The sequence below is a fragment of the Zalophus californianus genome, chromosome 2 (assembly GCF_009762305.2).
Source record: "Zalophus californianus isolate mZalCal1 chromosome 2, mZalCal1.pri.v2, whole genome shotgun sequence".
Classification (NCBI taxonomy): Eukaryota; Metazoa; Chordata; class Mammalia; order Carnivora; family Otariidae; genus Zalophus; species Zalophus californianus.
This window is the reverse complement of record NC_045596.1, coordinates 175,253,654-175,271,625: the sequence shown is the minus strand read 5'-3', so window position 1 is coordinate 175,271,625 and position 17,972 is coordinate 175,253,654. Positions and strand designations below refer to the sequence as shown.

General features: G+C 39.0%; 1 protein-coding gene across 13 annotated transcripts in view; it reads left to right on the top strand.

The window, feature by feature from the left end:
• The window catches only part of RBPMS (RNA binding protein, mRNA processing factor), a 172,671-nt gene that overhangs the window by 37,401 nt on the left and 117,298 nt on the right, over nucleotides 1-17,972 (top strand). Inside the window, exon 2 of one of the 13 annotated variants that reach the window (XR_003520630.2) lies at nucleotides 15,947-16,090. The exons of the other annotated variants lie outside the window; for them this stretch is intronic. The gene's annotated coding sequence lies outside the window, so the exon portion shown is untranslated. The remainder of the gene's footprint in view (nucleotides 1-15,946; nucleotides 16,091-17,972) is intronic. 13 annotated transcript variants of the gene reach the window in all.

The window sequence follows — 17,972 nt, the reverse complement described above, 5'->3', positions numbered from 1 at the left end:
CCCAATGTGGGGCTTGAACTCACGACCCTGAGATCAAGAGTTGGATGCCCTATTGACTGAGCCAGCCAGGCGCCCTGGTAGTTGTGTCTCAGTTGGCTCATTATAAGCATTGACTTGACCTAAATTCCCATGTTCTGATTTTTGTCATTGTATACATGAGTCTTGTCATATATTCTATAAGTGATGCCTTCCAAGTGTGAGTTACTGCAAGAGTGAAATGACTGAGCAGTCATGAATGTTAGGTGGTCCTACACCAATGCAATGACTTCTGTGAGGTGATCAAGCCTCTATTTTGTTTGCAGTTTAAAAAAGGAAAAGTGAAAAAATTGCTTAGGGTCCTGAATCAATAAGTCACTACTTGTCAAGCAGTAAAATGAGGGAGCTACATTAGATGGTCTCCAAGTTACCTTCTAACTCTGAAATTCTGTGATTGGTATTAAGTCTAGTAATAGAACTGGGATCTTTGAACTTCCACAACTCTTAGGAAGTTAGTTTTATCAAGGATTATTACAAGAGTGGGGTTAAGGGAGTTACTGTCAGTGGTCTTTTGTGCCCACGAAGAACAGAAAAAGAAGTTGGTGTTTGATTCTACCATATTTGCAAAAATAGGAATCACAACTCCATCCTTTCACACACAGTTTAGTTCTCCAAGTATAATTTTTTTTACTGGCAAGCAGTTTATGAAATTCCATTTAACCAGCAACTAAGGGCTGTCCTGGGACAAGGAAAGGAAAACCTCTCCATCCTCAGGGAATTTATAGTCTAAGCAAGACTGAATGCTGTAAAATGGAAAATGTCCTAAAACACCTTTCTAAGGGACAGATTTCCAAAGATGCATATCCATATGGTCCAAGTGGTTGCTAACTCCTTGGGAAGGTGCTAAGTTAGAATACATGCTCTCTGGAGGCCTTTGAAGGTGTGTTGCTTTCTGATTCGGTTAATTCTCTTTCATAAGTATTGTAGACCTTTGTAATCAGTAGTACTAGTATTTTATGATCTATGACTTTATAAGTTCAAAGCCTTTGCTATAGGGGCGCCTGGGTGGCTCAGTCGTTAAGCGTCTGCCTTCGGCTCAGGTCATGATCCCAGAGTCCTGGGATCGAGTCCCACATTGGGCCTCTGCTCAGCAGGAAGCCTGCTTCTCCCTCTCCCACTCCCCCTGCTGTGTTCCTGCTCTCGCTGTCTCTCTCTCTGTCAGATAAATAAAATCTTTAAAAAAAAAAAAAGCCTTTGCTATAATTTAGAATTCCGTTCATATCAATAATCCTTATGAAGCAAGAGTACTGTGTTGGTGATACGCACTGATAAGTGGGAGCTTAAAGGGCGGAGACAGCAGCCAATGGGGATGTGTTTGGGGGGGTGATGATGAGTCAGGAAAGATGCCACATCAAGAATAATCTTGAAGAGGTTTCAGAGGTAAGTCATTGAGAGAAAAAGAACCTTTGGTGAGCTTATTTAAATCAGCACTATATTGATCCAAGACACAAAGTTGTTTTTGGAATATGGGTAAATACAGGGAGGGAACAGCAATTTCTCCGACATGTTCTTGAATCCTTATTTGGAATTTCTAATAATTATTTATCCCCGTTTTTCTTTTAAAGAAGATAATTGTCTATAGTAAAATGGGCTACCTTGGAGCATAGAAAGCGCCTGGCACCAGGAAATGTTTCAAGGTTCAAAAAAAGTAATTACTTCAGTCTCTCCCTCAAGTCTGTTCACTTTTCCGAAATTCTAAACATTTCCTGGTGCCAGGCGCTTCCTATGCTCCAAGGCAGCCTGTTTTACTATGGACGGTTCTAATGGTTATACATTCCTAAGACCTTCCCCTGACTTCCATGCGTGGTACTATTTCTGCCTAGTTGGCCAACTACATAATAAACCTACTCCTTATACAGGGAAGCTCTAAAAATATTTTAAATGTGCTGTCAGATTTCTTATGAGCCTTGCTTCCCCCCCCCCACCCCCCCGCCTTTCAGGCTTAACATCTCTACTTTCTTCAACCATTTACATACACCATAGTTTGCAGTTTCTTAGCAGACCTGATTGCTCACGTCTGGGTCTCCACCTTGTCCCTGCTAGTCTTCAGATAGAATTTTGTGGCCTTGAGCACAGCTCTTACATAATTTTTTCTACATGATTTGTTCTACATATAGAACAGGTTGGCAACTGTCATGTTTCTTGAACATTACTGTTATCCGGGACTACATTAGTTTAGCACGTGTCACCCAGTTTCCCTGCTTCTCCAAGCCTGGGATATGCATGGTTTGCCACAGCTTTGCCTAGTGCCCTTGCATTCTTTCATGCAGTTACGGTTTGCTTGTGTTTTTGTTTTTTAAAAAAGTAGGATCCATTGTGTTGCATTGATAATAGGATTGGATTTTATACTAGCAGAGACCCTTGCTCCTCATGGGCACTTCATAAATGTTTCCTGAATGTAATTGAATAAGTAATGAACTTTTAAATGTTTAACCTTTAAATGTTAAACGTGTAGCAGTTTGACCTAGAGTTGCCAGGATTATAGATCAAACATTAAAATTGATCTTCTCACACCTGCCATTTGGATAAACAAATTCACTTCAGAAAAATTTTGCGGTAAACTTTGTTTGAATGCTCTTAAAAAAAAAAATGTTTTTGAGGAAATGACTTACTTGTTCAAGTTTGTCTTTGAGCACAATTATAGTCTTCATTCCCATCTTCCCTTGCTGATAGTCTGATTGCTTTTGGTAAAATAATAGTTAATTAACAGAGTTCTCTAACAGTCTATAAAATTTTTAAACCAAATGCTACTCATAATTTTTCTTTCCAAGTTTAGGATGGTTGTTATAACCTTTATCAGGTACAGAATATAACTAAATAGATCTCTTTTCTGTCCTGCCTGTGCAGTGAAGTAGACGAATAGAGTATGTAGAACAAGAAGTTGATGGTGGTCATTATTGCAAGGATTAAGGAAAATGAGAGCAGGCATTTTACCTGACTGACATTCAGGTAAATGCCATTTTTGAAATGAGAATACCATTTTACTTGAAACTTTTAAGTAAGTGAATTGGTTGATTAAACCCTTGCTCAAGCAAAAGTGTAACTTGATTACCTTTTACAGAGGAATATGAGAATTACTATTTACTTCTGCAATTGGAATTACTTAGTTCTTTATCCTAACACATGGGAAGATAAAGGGAGAGGCATTTAAAAATGTACAGATACTATATTATTTTATCTTTTTATGTTTTTATTCCCTTTGCATTAATGGTATTCTTAGATAGATTGGATGTGCCACAATTTAGGTTAAGTTTGTGTTATATCCAGAGCTAGAGCTAGGAAGATGTGGTCTTATTTTAAATGCTGGGTTTTTGTTTTCTTTTCTCCAGAGGAGGAATTAACTTAGAAGTATCAAAAATTGTCTGATACTATAGTACTAGTGGTTATTTTGGCCTTTGTTATTTTAGATGAAGTTAACGTGAGTTGTAGTCACCATGCTCAAGGAAATAATGTTTGGAGGATAAAATTTGTGTGCATCATTTAAAAGCAAATCTCTTTAATCATAAAGCCAAAAGGAAAGGATGTGTTCTTTTTTTCATGTTTCCTGTTGGATCTTAAAGTAGAATCGGAGTCATGAATTGGCAAATTCCAAGAAATGAAGAAGTAATTTCACTCATAAAGCAAAATCTTTTCCTTTCAGAGCTCTTTCTCAGGATAGCGTAATGATGTGGAGGCACTGATTTTTGATTTACAAAGAATCTTGGAGCATCTGAGAGAGAGAACCTTAGGCTGACTTTGTGTAGTGATTGTCTCAAAAAAAGGAATATGGTGGTAAGAAAATCTTTTGACGTTCTGAAGATCTGTTTTTGTTTTTGTTTTTAATTTTTATTTTGGTGGCAGGGGGAGAGAATCTTAAGCAGGCTGTGCTCCTGACATGGGGCTCAATCTCATGACCTTGAGATCATGACCTGAGCCAAAATCAAGAGTCAGACACCCAACCGACTGTGCCACCCAGGCACCCCAATCTGTTTTTCTAAAAGGAGAAAAAAAGTTCTTCCTTAGAGTTACTAATCTCCCATTCACTTCTATCTTGCTAATTCAGTTCCTTTTTAAAAATATAACTTAAAATTTAATTATGGTTTAAAAAATTTGCCATCTTAACAAGTTTTAAGTGTACGGTTTAATTAGTGCTAAGTGTATTCACAATATGCAACATCTTCAGAAGTTTTTCTTGCAAAACTGAAACTCTATAAACAACTCCCCATTTCCCCTCCCCAGCCCCTGGCAACCCCCATTCTACTTTCTGTTTATATCAATTTGTCTACTGTAGATATCTTTTATAAGTAGAGTCATACAGTGTGTCCTTTTGTGACTGGCTTATCTCAGCATAATGTCCTCAGGTTCATCCATGTTGTAGCATATGTCAGAATTCCCTTTCTTTTTAAGGCTGAATAATACTCCATTGTATGTATGTACCACATTTTCTTTGTCCATTCATTGGTTGGGCATTTGGGTTGCTCCCATCTCCTGGCTATTGTAAATTATGCTGCTGTAAACATGAATGTGCAAATATTTCCTTGAGATCCTACTTTCAGTTCTTTTGGATTTATACCCAGAAGTGAGATTGCTGGATCATAGAGTAATTCTATGTTCAATTTTTTGAAGAATTGCCATAGTGTTTTCCAGAGGGGCTGCACCATTTTACATTCCCACTAAGTGCAGAAGGGTTCCAATTTTTCTCCATCTTCAGCTACCCTTGTTTTCTGGTTTTATTATTATATAGTAATTGTCAGTTTTTTGGGTTTTTTTAAAGATTTTATTTATTCATTTGACAGAAACACAGCGAGAGAGGGAACACAAGCAGAGAGAGTAGGAGAGGGAGAAGCAGGCTCCCCGCTGAGCAGGGGGCCTGATGTGGGGCTCGATCCCGGGACCCTGGGAGCACGACCTGAGCCAAAGGCAGACGCTTAACGACTGAGCCACCCAGACGCCCGTAATTGTCAGTTTTTAACACTAACCATAATCAATTTTGTAGTGTCTAGGGGTACACAGATTTGTGTGCAGTCTAAAAACCTAGAGTTTTAAATTGTTTTCTTGTTTGTAATGTTTGCTGCAGAGTATCATTGTTTCTTGATGTTCACAGCCAGTATGGGAATTTTTAACCTAGGTAGAAAAAACTGGAACATTAGCTAAAATTGCAGATCTCAAATTTGGCACAACTATTAGGCTGACGGGAAAAAAAAAGTAAATTCAGTAGAACAGATTGTGGGAAAAGCATTATTCATGTCATAAGAGGTTACAAATAACAGGTGAACATAGTCAATGCACTGGGATGTTTCTTGCCCATTAATGGAAATGCTCCAGAGATTGTACAGTCAAGGAAGATAGATAAGGTGGTGGATCTGTTCAACTCTCTCTAGTACTTCACTTTTTCCATCATAATGCCTAATTTCCATCTTTTCTCTGTTTCAGAATCTAGGTAGTAGCAAAATGGTTCCTTGCTGTTATCTGAGCAATGAACCCTCCAAAAAATGAGAGGGAAAAATCTGTTTTATGTTTGATAAAACTGTCATCAATAGGTTTTTTTTTTATCCTCTTAATATTGCATAAGAAATACAGAATCTACGTCCTGCAGACTACATGTATTAGAGAATCAAGTAAACTTGTCTAGAGGAACACCGGAAAGCTCTGACCTAAGAACATGTAGGGGCTAACAATATTAAATACTTTTTTGTACCTTTGCTATGCCAAATGTTCCCTCTGGTGGTTTAGGCATAGGTAAGCCAAAATATGCAAAAACATTTCAGATTCTTTACACTCCATTTTTCTCACTCTCCACCTCTCCAGGTCCTAGTCGCTTTTCACCTTTGCCCTTGATTTTGTAGCACTCCCAAGTCCCTGGAAAGGTTTTCCTCCCTCGCCCCATCTCCTCTGACTCTGGCAGCTCCAGAATGAGGGTTTGGTGTCGCTTTATCTTGTTTCTCTAAACCTTCTTGGTCAGTCACAGCCTTCTTGTCCATTTTAATTACATTCCCCCCGAACCCTGTGTCTTCCTGGATCGCTTCCTGTCTTGACGTGACGCCTGTTCTTAGGTCTTCATCTTGCTGTGTGCTTTTGTCCCCTCCTGTGTGGAGCCTACAGCAAGGGCGGAGGCGGAAGCGGGTCCTGGTGCGCAGCCCCATTTCCGGTGGCTTCGCCTGCGTCCGCCGCCATCTTGAGAGAAGGTCGGAGTGCGGGGAGAGCACAAATACCTGTAAGGGTTTTATTTACGCTTCGTTCAGCGGGAGGAGGGAAAGGGCAGAGGTTGGCATTTTGGGTGATATTAGTGGTTGAACTGGGGCTTCCAAGGAAAGACTTGGCGATTAGTTCACCCTACTAGTGCGGTGCCTCTTAATCATTACTCTCCCCCCCGCCACTATAACTTTCTTTTAACCCTGGTATTCATATGTCCCTTGAAACCTCCACTTGTGACAGTAAGAACGATGAAAACAGCATGTTCTTGGACACCCTTGTTCAAACAGTTGTGACAATGCCACTTCAAGCTCCGTTGTTTACTCACAACCCAGATCTGGAAGAATGTGCTGCGTGGACATTGGTTGTTTAAAAATATTAGCGTGACTTTGCCCAAAGTCTGTTTTTCCTTGAAATGCAGTACTTTCTTTTTCTGAAGCGTAACTATGGTTTTTAAAAGGTTGAAAAAATAAAAGGACTCCTACATTAATTTTGGTAATTATGGCTGGAAAACCACACACCTCATTTATCTGTGTGATGTAAAAAGGAAAGTCTGTATAGGTAATGGCTAAGAGTCCAGGCTTTGAACTGCTTGAGATGCTTTAATACTTAATCGTTGTTTTGTTTTGTTTTTAACCTTGGGCAGGTTGTGTAACCCTCTGTTTTCCCGTTTGCAAGATAGCTCTTTTTTCATAGGGTTATGGTGCGGGTAATTGAGTTGATAGAGGTCTACGCTTCTTACCTGAAATCCTTGGGACCAGATGTGCTTTAGAAGGTAACACAGTCCATAACCCACAGATAATATAAGCACAGTGGGGTCTAAGGTAGCACTTTAATAATTAAGCACATTTTGTCTGTAGTGAAACATACAGGTACACTGAGTGAGATAAATTAAGACTATAAATAAGTACCACCTCAGGTTGTGCAGTGCCACCTAGTGAGTTTGCACATACAGCCTCTCTGCCTTAACACACACTAGGCTTTGAGAGCTTTTAGATTTCGGAGTTGTGGATTAGGGTTTGTGGATCCGTAGATACAAAACGTTTGTAAACACCATGTAAATGCTAGTTGTGTGCAAAACTGATTTCTTTCTTTCCTTTATGACTTTCGGTTTGTCATTATTTATAAGAATGTTAAATGTTAAATCTTTGTGGTTTAAAGTGGGCGTGGTGGAAGCCGCGTGTCACCATACGTATTTTTCACATACCACGATTTCATTTGGGTTTCAGGCCTACTCTCTTTTCCAATTGTAAAAGAACAAGAAAGATCAAAGTTCTGTTCCTCTTAACTCCATCTTGCCTTTCCTACCTCATAGAACATTTTTTTTTTGGAACATCTTCAAAGATTTCATAGAACTTCTGAAATGTTTTGTCGTTGTGACTTTTGCCTTGACTTGCCTCTCTTATGCACACATTAAATTATGCACACACGGAAAGCCACCCTGTGGATCTAAATCTTTTGATCTGTTTTGCTGCTGATCATTTCTGGAACATCTGGTGTAGAAAAATCTTTAGTTTTTAGTAACTTAAGCTAAAATCTTAAGAGTGCTTTCCTTTCCAAAGAGAGCAGCAGCTTCCTGAGTATACAACCATGGGTTTAGGTATTTTGTATGAACTCATGGCTATATTATGGTTGGCCTGAAAATCTACATCTTATCCTTTTAAAATCTATTGAGAATCTATTGAAGCTCTTACAGTAGAAAATAATTAGACCTTCAGGTTTTCATCCTCATTTTTTACCTTATACGTGTATTTATTTGGTTGAAGTCTGACCAAAAGGAGAATGTGGAAATGTTTGAAAGAACAGTGTATGCTTTAAAAAAAAATAATGTATGCTTTTGAAAAGATAAACCAGGTACTGGAAGCAGAAACTATATACTCTTACCAAGGGCAAAGTTAACATTTTAAGGAAAATCTTATACTTATGTCTGAAAGAAATAGATGTATTGACGAAAGTAAAGACCTAGGTATTTAGATATTTCAGGAGAGTAACGTTTTTTTAGATTACTTTGTTGACATCTGTTGTCTGAAGAACTATAAATTCTGTTTTTACTCATAAATCAGTAATGCATATGTTCCTAAAAACTTATGCTGTGTAGAAGAAAAGCTGATATTTGAGTTTTTATATTTTTCTTTCTTCCTAATATTTACGATTTCAGTTTGTCCACAAATGTATTTGTGTGAGGACTCTGTTAAAGAGGCAACAAGAGGTGCCTGGGTGGCTCAGTCACTCGGCATCTGCCTTCAGCTCAGGTCATGATCCCGGGGTCCTGGGATCGAGCCCTGTATCCGGCTCCTTGCTCAGCGGGAAGCCTGCTTTTCCCTCTCTCGCTCCCCCTGCTTGTGTTCCCTCTCTCGCTATCTGCTCTCTGTCAAACAAATAAAGTCTTTAAAAAAAAAAAGCGATGAAATCAGTTAAGACATACTTGCACTAAACAGAACTTGGAAAGTTAGATCAAAATTGTCAAAGATCACCCACTTGAAGTAAGCCTTGCTTTTTTCATATAGATTAATCCGTTGTTGCCTCACGTTATAGTAATGTATATTTTAAAGGTAATTTTATAGTTTATTGTTTTTAGTGACTCCTTCTAGTTCACTTTTTCTTTCATTATGGTTAATCTGTGAGGTAGGTTTAGGTCATTCAGTACATTGGAAATATGGTGAGACTGCTAAAAATAAAATCTCTTACTCTTTTAACAAGTAGGAAACAAGACCAGCAGTTGATAAAGGGGAGGCATTTTTGTTTCAAACTTGCTACTTAGAAGCCAAGGAGGTTAAGAAAGAAAGAAAGATATCTTAGGTTCTTCTGTTTCTGGTTTCTATTTAAAGATTTAGTACAAGTAGATTAATTTGTCAGTCAGTTTAATAGACTTGGGTTTAAAAAGGGGATATTTAGTTGTAGCATGAGAATAACTTCCTGGGGGGGGGGTGTGTGTGCACATGCACGCAGCAGGACATTGACTGCAGCAACAAAAAACAAAATGTGGCTTAAACATACTAGACCTTCCTCTCACACGAAAGCCTGGGAAAGTTCGTGATAGGTTTATGGGTCCAGTTCATCAGGGACTCTATTTTGTTGCTCTGCCATCTTTAAGGTAGCTTTCATCCTATGGTCTAAGATGGCTGCTCCAGTTCCCACCTCATATCTTGACACAGGAAAGAGGGAAGATGTGCTCTCTTTATAGAGACACAACTTAGAACTTGCAGGCATCATTCTGCCCACCTCATAGGCCAGACCTTGGCAATATAGTCCTAATTAGGGAATTTGAGAAATAGTGTGCCCAGCTAAAATGTGAAATAGGAAGAATAGATATTGGAGAAAATGGGCAGTTGTTACTAAAGTGTATATTAAATGCAGTGTTTAGTTAACTGTGGATATTCATCATTATCAGTATTTACCAAAAGAAGAAAAGATTTCACCTTCTCTTCAGCCATTGGGATCCATAAATTACCAATCTTGGATAGCCCTAAATATTTCCTTCCAATCTGTCACATATGGAAAGAGATTTCCTAATTCTTAGTTTAAGGAAGACTTTGTAAGGAGAAATTACTATTTAAAAAGTGAAACATATGGTAAAAAAAAAAATTAGAAAATAAAAGTCCTGCATCCAACTTTCATTGAGATACTTTTAGAAGTTTGTTGTGTCAGTATACAAAATTGCACCTGCATTGGTTTTTTTAACTTGCCGATGTGTCTTAGACACCTCTCTATATTCTCAATATAGATCTACCTCATTTAAAAAAGAACGTTATGTAGCATTTATTTGGGGGAATTTTTAAACATTGCTGTTAATATGACTGTCACATACTTCATTTGTGATTACATTTTTTTGCCAGATGATGAATTATAGATAGCTCCCTGATCTAAACAGGAGATTTTAAAGCCTCTTAGTTCATTTTTGTCCTCTTGCCTCAGAAATCTGTAGTCTTGCAGTATTCCTAAATTTTCTGTGAGAAAACATACGCTGGTGAGGTAAGTGGGCTCTGCCAAGAAAACGGAACAAACAGCTGAAATGGTTTACAACTACAGTAGTGCCCACTACTAAATTCAGAATGAAAAATTTAAAAAAAATCTGTTTTCTGATGATAATTTTTACATAATTCTTTTGTTAATTAGAATACTAGGATTGAACTAATTAGCTCTGTCAGTAAAGCAGGAGATTTACTGTTTCTCACATATTGTGTTAATGCCGGAATATTAAGCATGTGTGAAGTCCTCCTTTGACCAGCATAATGTACTGCGTAATGTTTTTGGTGGAAGATTGCAAGATGCTTGCAAGATGATGCGTTCTCAGTGTTTGGCCCCTGTGCCCTTCCTAACGTTGGCATGGGGGTCAGCTTTCCCACTCTTTTCAGTACTCTTAAAATTAGCTCCCTTTCCATTCCTTCCCCCTCTTTACATGTTGCTTCCCAAATTCAAGTCAAGGCACCTTATCTATCAAGTATAGAATTTGAAATGGAAGCAGCAGTATATTGAAGAGTAGGGTGGCTGGTAGAAATTGGAAAAGTATAGAGAACGAGCAGTGGGTAGAAATAGCTGTAATGGTTTAAGGCTCTTGAACGTTCAAGGTTCAAGTCTTGGCTCTGTCACTTTCTAGTTTTGTTACAAGTTAAGCTTTCTGAACTTGTTTCCTTGTCCATAAAACAGGAATAAGACCTTGTTTTTCTGGTTGAAGGTCAGATGAGATAAATGCATATAATAAAATGCTTGCTAGTATGTTTGGCAGGTATACACAACTCTGCATATGCTCCATTTCCTCTGCATGCCTAAGTTATCAAAATTTTGTGAGCCCATACTCCTAGGAATAGCTTTGCTATCCATTGTTTCTCTTGTCTGCCATCCTGACTGTGCTTTCTCTGGAGTTGAAGTTAGGCTTCAAAATTGGGGGATGTGGCCAACTGTGTGTTATATTCACTCAGCTAGTAATTCTGGAGAAGGACAAGGACTTTTTGCAAGGGGGAAGGCGGCGATTAGAGCAATTCTAATTCCACATTATCAGGCTTTTGAATAGTTTACCATTCTGGCATGTATTCCTTAAATTTGTTGAGCCTAATGAGGAATGAAAAGAAAGAAAGAAAGAGAAGGGAAAACGGGAAAGACAAACTTCATAGCATTTTTAAACTTGAGTTTTTAGTTAAAATAGGAACTCTCTAACACGATCTTACTTTTCTGACTTTGGTCCTATGGGATTAAGGATATGTTCTGATATCTTGAAGCAACTTGAATAATGTCCCCTTTCTCCCGCCAGCTCCTTAAGGGTCATCAGGTCTGTCCTCCTCACATACCACCTCCTCTCAGGAGACAGAAGCAAGCATTGTCCCCTCTACCCCACACAGGGAGAAACGGGGCCCCAGGGAGGAGCATAACTGTTCAGATGGGACAGGGAGGCCAGATTCTAGGGGGTTCCTGCTCCTGATGGTCTCTTCAGCATTTTTCTCTCGGAGTACTTTTCCATTGTTTTAGAAAGAACTCGTTCAGGACCAGAGTATACGGTTTTATGGGCAGAATTTGGTTTCAACAGAAAATCATGAAAAATTACAATTTACATTGAGTTATACTCTAAGTGAACTAGGATGTCCTGTTTAGAAGCAGGGCTCCAAGCCCTTTTAAAGAACAGTTTATCTTTCTTTTAAACAGATGGAGGTATTACAAGAGACACAGATGGAAGGCAGGTTGCCACATCAAAATAAATTAATGCATGGCTTCCTTCTCCCAAATAACTTTCCTCTTAAAATGAGGAGTGGGAGAATGGATTGAAATTACAAAATTTTAGATTGCTGTATCTAGTCACTTTATAGTCAAGCACGATGACTAGCCAGCATTTCAGTCTGTTGTAAAATAGACTGCTTTAAAAGCTCTGGAGGTAGAATATTCAATCACTTGCATGGTAGTTCCTGAGAATTAATAATTAAACAGTTCAGCATGAAATGAATTTATAGATGGACAACTTTGGGTTTAATACTCTTCCAGGTAGCCTTAGTTTCAGTCTGGTGGCAACTCTGGATGGTTACAACCTGATCTGCTTGTTTTTATTCCTTATACCCAGAACTAGACTTTGAGGAGGAAGGTAGGACAGACACCGTGGGTGGCTACTGTAGGTAGGGGCTAGAGGGTGTGAGCAGAACGCCATGTCTGTACCTGTGATGTTGGCTGGGAACTCCAGGATAGCCAGTGAATGGCAACTTTTGGTAGTTTCCCTCCAGCTGGCTCAGGTCTTCATTCCCAATTCATTCCTGGTTCCTGCCTTCGGATTCATGATACTTGGTTTATAGGAAGTCATCACACAAAATGCTGCATAGTATTTCCAGAACTGTATGACTCTGAAAAAAATCACTGAAGTTGTAAATGCTGGCATAGTCTTCTATAACAAACATGGGTAAATGTAGCTATTAATCTGTCACTTTGGGTTTGATTTGGTTTCTCATTGCCTAAAAGCAATAAAAATGTATTCTTTAGGGAAAAAAGTTTGTTTTAAAGATTTATTTTAGAGTGTGTGTGTGTGTGTGTGTGTGTGTGTGTGTGTGTGCGCGCGCGTGCGCGCAAGTGAGGGTAGGGGGAGCACAGGGAAAGAGAAAGAATCCTCAAGCAGACTCCCTGTTGAGCACAGAACTTGACTGGGGAAGGGGGAGGCTCAATCCCAGGATGCCGACTGAGATGACCTGAGCAGAAACCAGGAGCTGGCCACTCAACTGACAGCCACCCAGGTGCCCGCCAAAAAATGTTTTCTTAAACTGAGAGCCCTTCATTTAAAAAAAGAAAAACTGTGGGATGTCTGGGTGGCTCAGTTGGTTAAACATTTGCCTTCCGCTCAGGTCATGATCCCCAGGGTCCTGGGATCGAGTCCCGCATCTGGCTCCCTACTCACTGGGGAGCCTGCTTCTTCCTCTGCCTGTTCCGCCTGCTTCACCTGCTTGTGCTCTCTCTCTCTCTGACAAATAAAATCTTAAAAAACAAAAAAAAAACCTTTAGAGTAAAATTATTTTTCCTTAGCCTTTTATGATACTGATAGGTGTATTTCTTTAGCAAAAATCCTACTACATATATTAAAATGAGTAGAGAAATATCAATAAGTATGACTGGCCATCATCTTAATATTTGTTTAGAAGTAGACTGCCTTAAAAGCCCTGAAGGTAGAATATGTAATCATGTGCATGCCAAAAGAAAGGTTCCAGTCTTAAGGCCTTGAACAGGCCCTGGGTGCTACAACATAGCAATTTTTTCTTTTTCTTAACCTGCTCTGTAGCAGAAGGAGGCAGGCCGCAACACATTTCACTGGCCTGGCCTCCTGAGATCTTTAGATTCACACCTGCCATCCCAGGCCCCTAAACCTCAGATTTCTTTTTCATACTTTCCTAAGCTAATATCCGATAAATTTCACTTATAAAACGATGTAGATCAGGTTTTCAGCCACTGCCACAGGATCTGTACTCCTGGGGTTTTGTTGATTAGGCAAGACTGAAACGTCTCTCATTATTTAGTGTGTGCTTTGGTTATCGGTTGTGTGAAGGCTGTCAGGCAAAAGAGGAATGCTTTGCACAGGAACTAAGTTGAGATTCTGATAGATATAGATGATTATCTCCCCCTCCCCCAAACAGTTTTCTCTTTGGGGATAACTCCCATTATGTCAGGCTCTCTAGAAGTGTGAATGAGGCTAGTGTCTTTTCTCAGGGAGAACTGCCATTTTACTGATGTCTCCCAGCAAGAAACAATCTGTTGGTGGTGGATATATACTGATGAGAATGAAGAACAAGGGAGAAACTGGGGGTTTTTGCAGAGTTTGGAGGCCAGTTTTATTTCTGGAAATACTTAGCCCATTTGTTTTTTAAAAATCAAATTAATTTTATAAATCTTCTGTCTCCTGGGGACTGCAGAATAGTTTGCTGGATGCCGTGTTAATTTAGGAGTAGTCCTTATTCTGGAACTACTACAGAGTGCTTGGTTCTTTTTCATCATCATCTTAGGTGCAGTGTCCTGTCTCTGCTCAGCACCTTCTAGGAATGAAGGTAGTGGTCAAAGGTTATTAGTGCAGGACTTACAATTCCTTCTCAAGTGTTCTTTCCTTCATATCACTCTGCCTTCCTCTTTTTCTAGAAAAAGTTTGATTCCAGTATAGTAAACATACAGTGTTGTATTAATTTTGTGTACAATATAGTGCTCTTCCTTCCTCTCTTGTGAGTTGCCTCAACAAGGCTGCATTCCTGCTAACTCACTATAGATTGAACTTAAGAGGAAGGTGATGATCAGAATGTATGTTATGGTCAGCAGTGCTTAGATATGAAAAATACAGGTGTTCCAGAAGCCTATTATCTCTATTCAGAGGTGACGAAGAAACTAATGTCCATCAAGTCCAGCCTAGGGAAAGCAGGAAGGAATGAGTAATTCACGTTTGATGTGTAGACAGGATTGTACGGGGCATTACTATTGACAGAGTAGGCATGCAAACCATGATAAACAAAATGCTAGCTGTCATGCAGAGGAAGGAGAGGTAGAGAATCACTAGGTTTGAGTTACATATCCATCACTGGCATTTTGTTCAGATCCTAGATGAACGTGACTGTTGGCATCTAAATTTATTAGCTCTCCTCCCCACCTCCACCTGCCTTAGAAGAATTTTCTGTTTTTTGTTAGTGCATAGGAATGATCTTTCTTTTGTTGCTTTCTATATAGTTTCTGTAATTCTGTCATCTTTGACTTCTGTATCGATGCCTGGGTAAAGATGCCAAATGATTCTTCTGCCTCAAATTCCTGCCAGTCAATGGGATGTTCATAGTATTTAGTGTGGACATATACCAGGACAAATAGCTTTTAGCACTAAACCATTTATATCAGACCGTGGGAGGCTGACTCCTGGCATTTGTTGATGTAATATGAGGGATACGTAATCCTTTTGACCTAAAAACTATCCTTTTCATACTTAATAGTTATTGTTTGTTAATTAAGACTTCAAAGTCTCTTCCAAAATGTCAGTATCTCCTAACTTTTAGAGAAAATTGAGTACTGTTCTTAACAAGTATCTCATACTGCCTTTGAAGCATGGCGATTTGGCTTGGATATCTTCTTTCCCCTACCCTATAAGTTCCTCAGAAAGAGATACCAAGCTTTACTAATCTTTGTGACCTCTATAGTAGTATTTCTCAATGTGGGTTCTGTGCGCTTCCTATATCCATATCCTGTAAAGCCCTTGCTAAAATTGCAAATTCCAGGGTCTTGGCCTTACTTAATCAGAATATCCAGGAACGGAGACCAAGAATCTTCATTTTAAATAATCATAATCTCCTTGTGATCCTTATGCACATTAAAGTTTGGGTGATTGTTCCTGTAGAATTTTTCTAGTGTGGTCTGTGGGCCTGGCAGTAGCTTGAAATACAGACTCTCAGGCCCCACACTAGATCTGCTGACTTCAGTCTACATTTTAACAAATTTCTATGTGATATTTATGCACACTCAAGTTTGAACACGGCTTTACAACTTCTTACGAGTAGTTAAGTTCCTGTTAATCAGTCATTGCCTATTGGTTCGTTGACCTGCTTCTTGGATATTCTTTCTTTTTTTTTAAACACAAACTTTTCGCGTCTTAGAAATTTAAGGAGTGTCTCAGGAGAATTCTTATTTTCAATAAAGAATCATAGTCAAAGTTCACTGTGTCACAGTTTAAGCACAGCTTTAGTGATTTCCTCCTAAATATAAATGCAGAAGTACCTCATAAAATATAATTGCAAATCTGTTTCTCATACGAAAGGGTCTAATTCTTCTCTGCCTGTGTGAGATTCACTCTGGGTCTGGCTCAGAGGCCTCTGCTCCAAGATCAAGCAGTCTTCGCAACAGGCTCTATGGCATTTGGCAGTGAGGAGTTTTCAGGGGCCACAACCTCATCTCAGTGGGAGTAAGTATAATTGAATGTTGTTTGTATGTTCTTTTAAAACTAGAAAACCTTCCTGTGGATTTGGTAATGTGTTATGTTAGTGTTTACCAAATATATCTGATCAGGAAAATCATCTGTTGCTTGTTAAAAATGCAGAGTCCTAGCCTGAATCAGAATTTCTGGAGGGTGCAATCTGTTTTTTGATCGACACCCTAGACTTTCTCGCTATCAGGCATATTTAAGAAACATTGAATTATGTGACCTTTTCCCCAGATTAACTTTTTTATTATATTTATTAGAGCTCATAGTGTCATCCCTTTTGGTTTTCTTGAGCATGCAGTGCCCCAAGAGCAGTGGAGAGGCAGTTCAGAATTAGTACTGAAAACCAGAAATGGGGATAACTAAGTAGTGCTTGATATCGTTTATCAGGGATTTAAAAATACGTCATTAGTTATTGCACGCTGTCTGTATTCCTTTGAAAATGTCTTAAAAATGGCAAGTATTATGTCCATTCTGCATATTAAGGGGAGGATACAAAGATCTACGACAAGCATGACTTGAGGGGGATGCGTGCGCGCGCATGCCTGTGCGTGGAGGGGACGGGGAGGGGATTAAACGTGTGTGATTTGCCATCTCTTATCTCAGAGCTCCTTTTCCTCACATTTAACTCTAGAATGTGCTTTAACCTCAGAAGTGAAACTTGTAAATAATTACTATTTAGAAAAATAAGTTATGCTTCCCTTTCCTTGGAAATAAACCGTTCATGGGCCATCCTTTCTGAACTTTGCAGAAGAAACCTGGTTTTTAGAAACAAGTTGTGTTGACCTCTAATTTAGGAATAGAGTCATCCTTGAATCTTGTGCATTAAGACAAAAAGATAATACCTACGAGGACTGTCTTAGAATCTATTTGTGTAAATCCATAATTAGGTAGTGTTACCTAGTTTGGGATCTCAAATTCTTATATTTTATAAATCCTTTTGTGGTTGTAAATTCTTGTTTTTTGATGGATAGAAAAGGGAGCCTTGTCCTCTTAAAAATAAAACCTGACATTTCTCTGCAATAATTTTTAAAGATTTTATTTGAGAAAACAAACAGTGGGGAGGGGCAGAGGAGGAGGGGGAGAGTGGGAGGGAGAGAGGAAGAGGGAAGCTGACTCCCCGCTGAGCAGGAAGCCTGATGCAGGGCTTGATCCCAGGACCCAGAGATCATGACCTGAGCTGAAGGCATATGCTTAACCAAGAAGCCACCCACCCAGGCGCCCCTTTGTGCAATAATTTAAATACTATCCAATTATGACTTTTTCCAGGTGTGCCATTCTTAAATATCAGATGCAGGGAGGAAAGTTAGATCTCTAATCTAAGGCAATTTAGATCCCTAATTCAAGATTATAGTGATAGGTGAGTAAGATATGGTACATGCTCTCAAGGAATTTATGGCTTAACCAACAGTGCAACAGGAATTCAAAGAAGGAAGGAAAGAATTTGAGCAGTTGCAGAAAGCTGCTTCCTTGATTTAGGCTTCTTAAGTCCAGAAGTGAGCTTTCTACACAAGTAAAGAATAACTATAAAAGAAAAGGCTTTTAGCCTGGAATTAAGCAAGGTGTGGTGTTAAGACTGACCCATTAAGAGCCCAGGGAAGCAAAGTGGCAGAAGAGAAGGGAATCATAATTATAGAACACTTGAAGGGCAGAGGTTCTGGAATTTTGTTTTGATAAGGTGGGAAGAAACTGGTGCATGTTAGCAATGCTGGTTATGAAATTAGAAAAACAATAGTTTTTTGGGGGTATATCCATTCTGTTTTTAAAAATCTTTGAGCCATAGGGTAACCTCACAAAATCTAAAATTTTTGATGAATGATATACTCTCCAGCAAAGATTAAGACATTTAGAGGAAAAAAAAAAA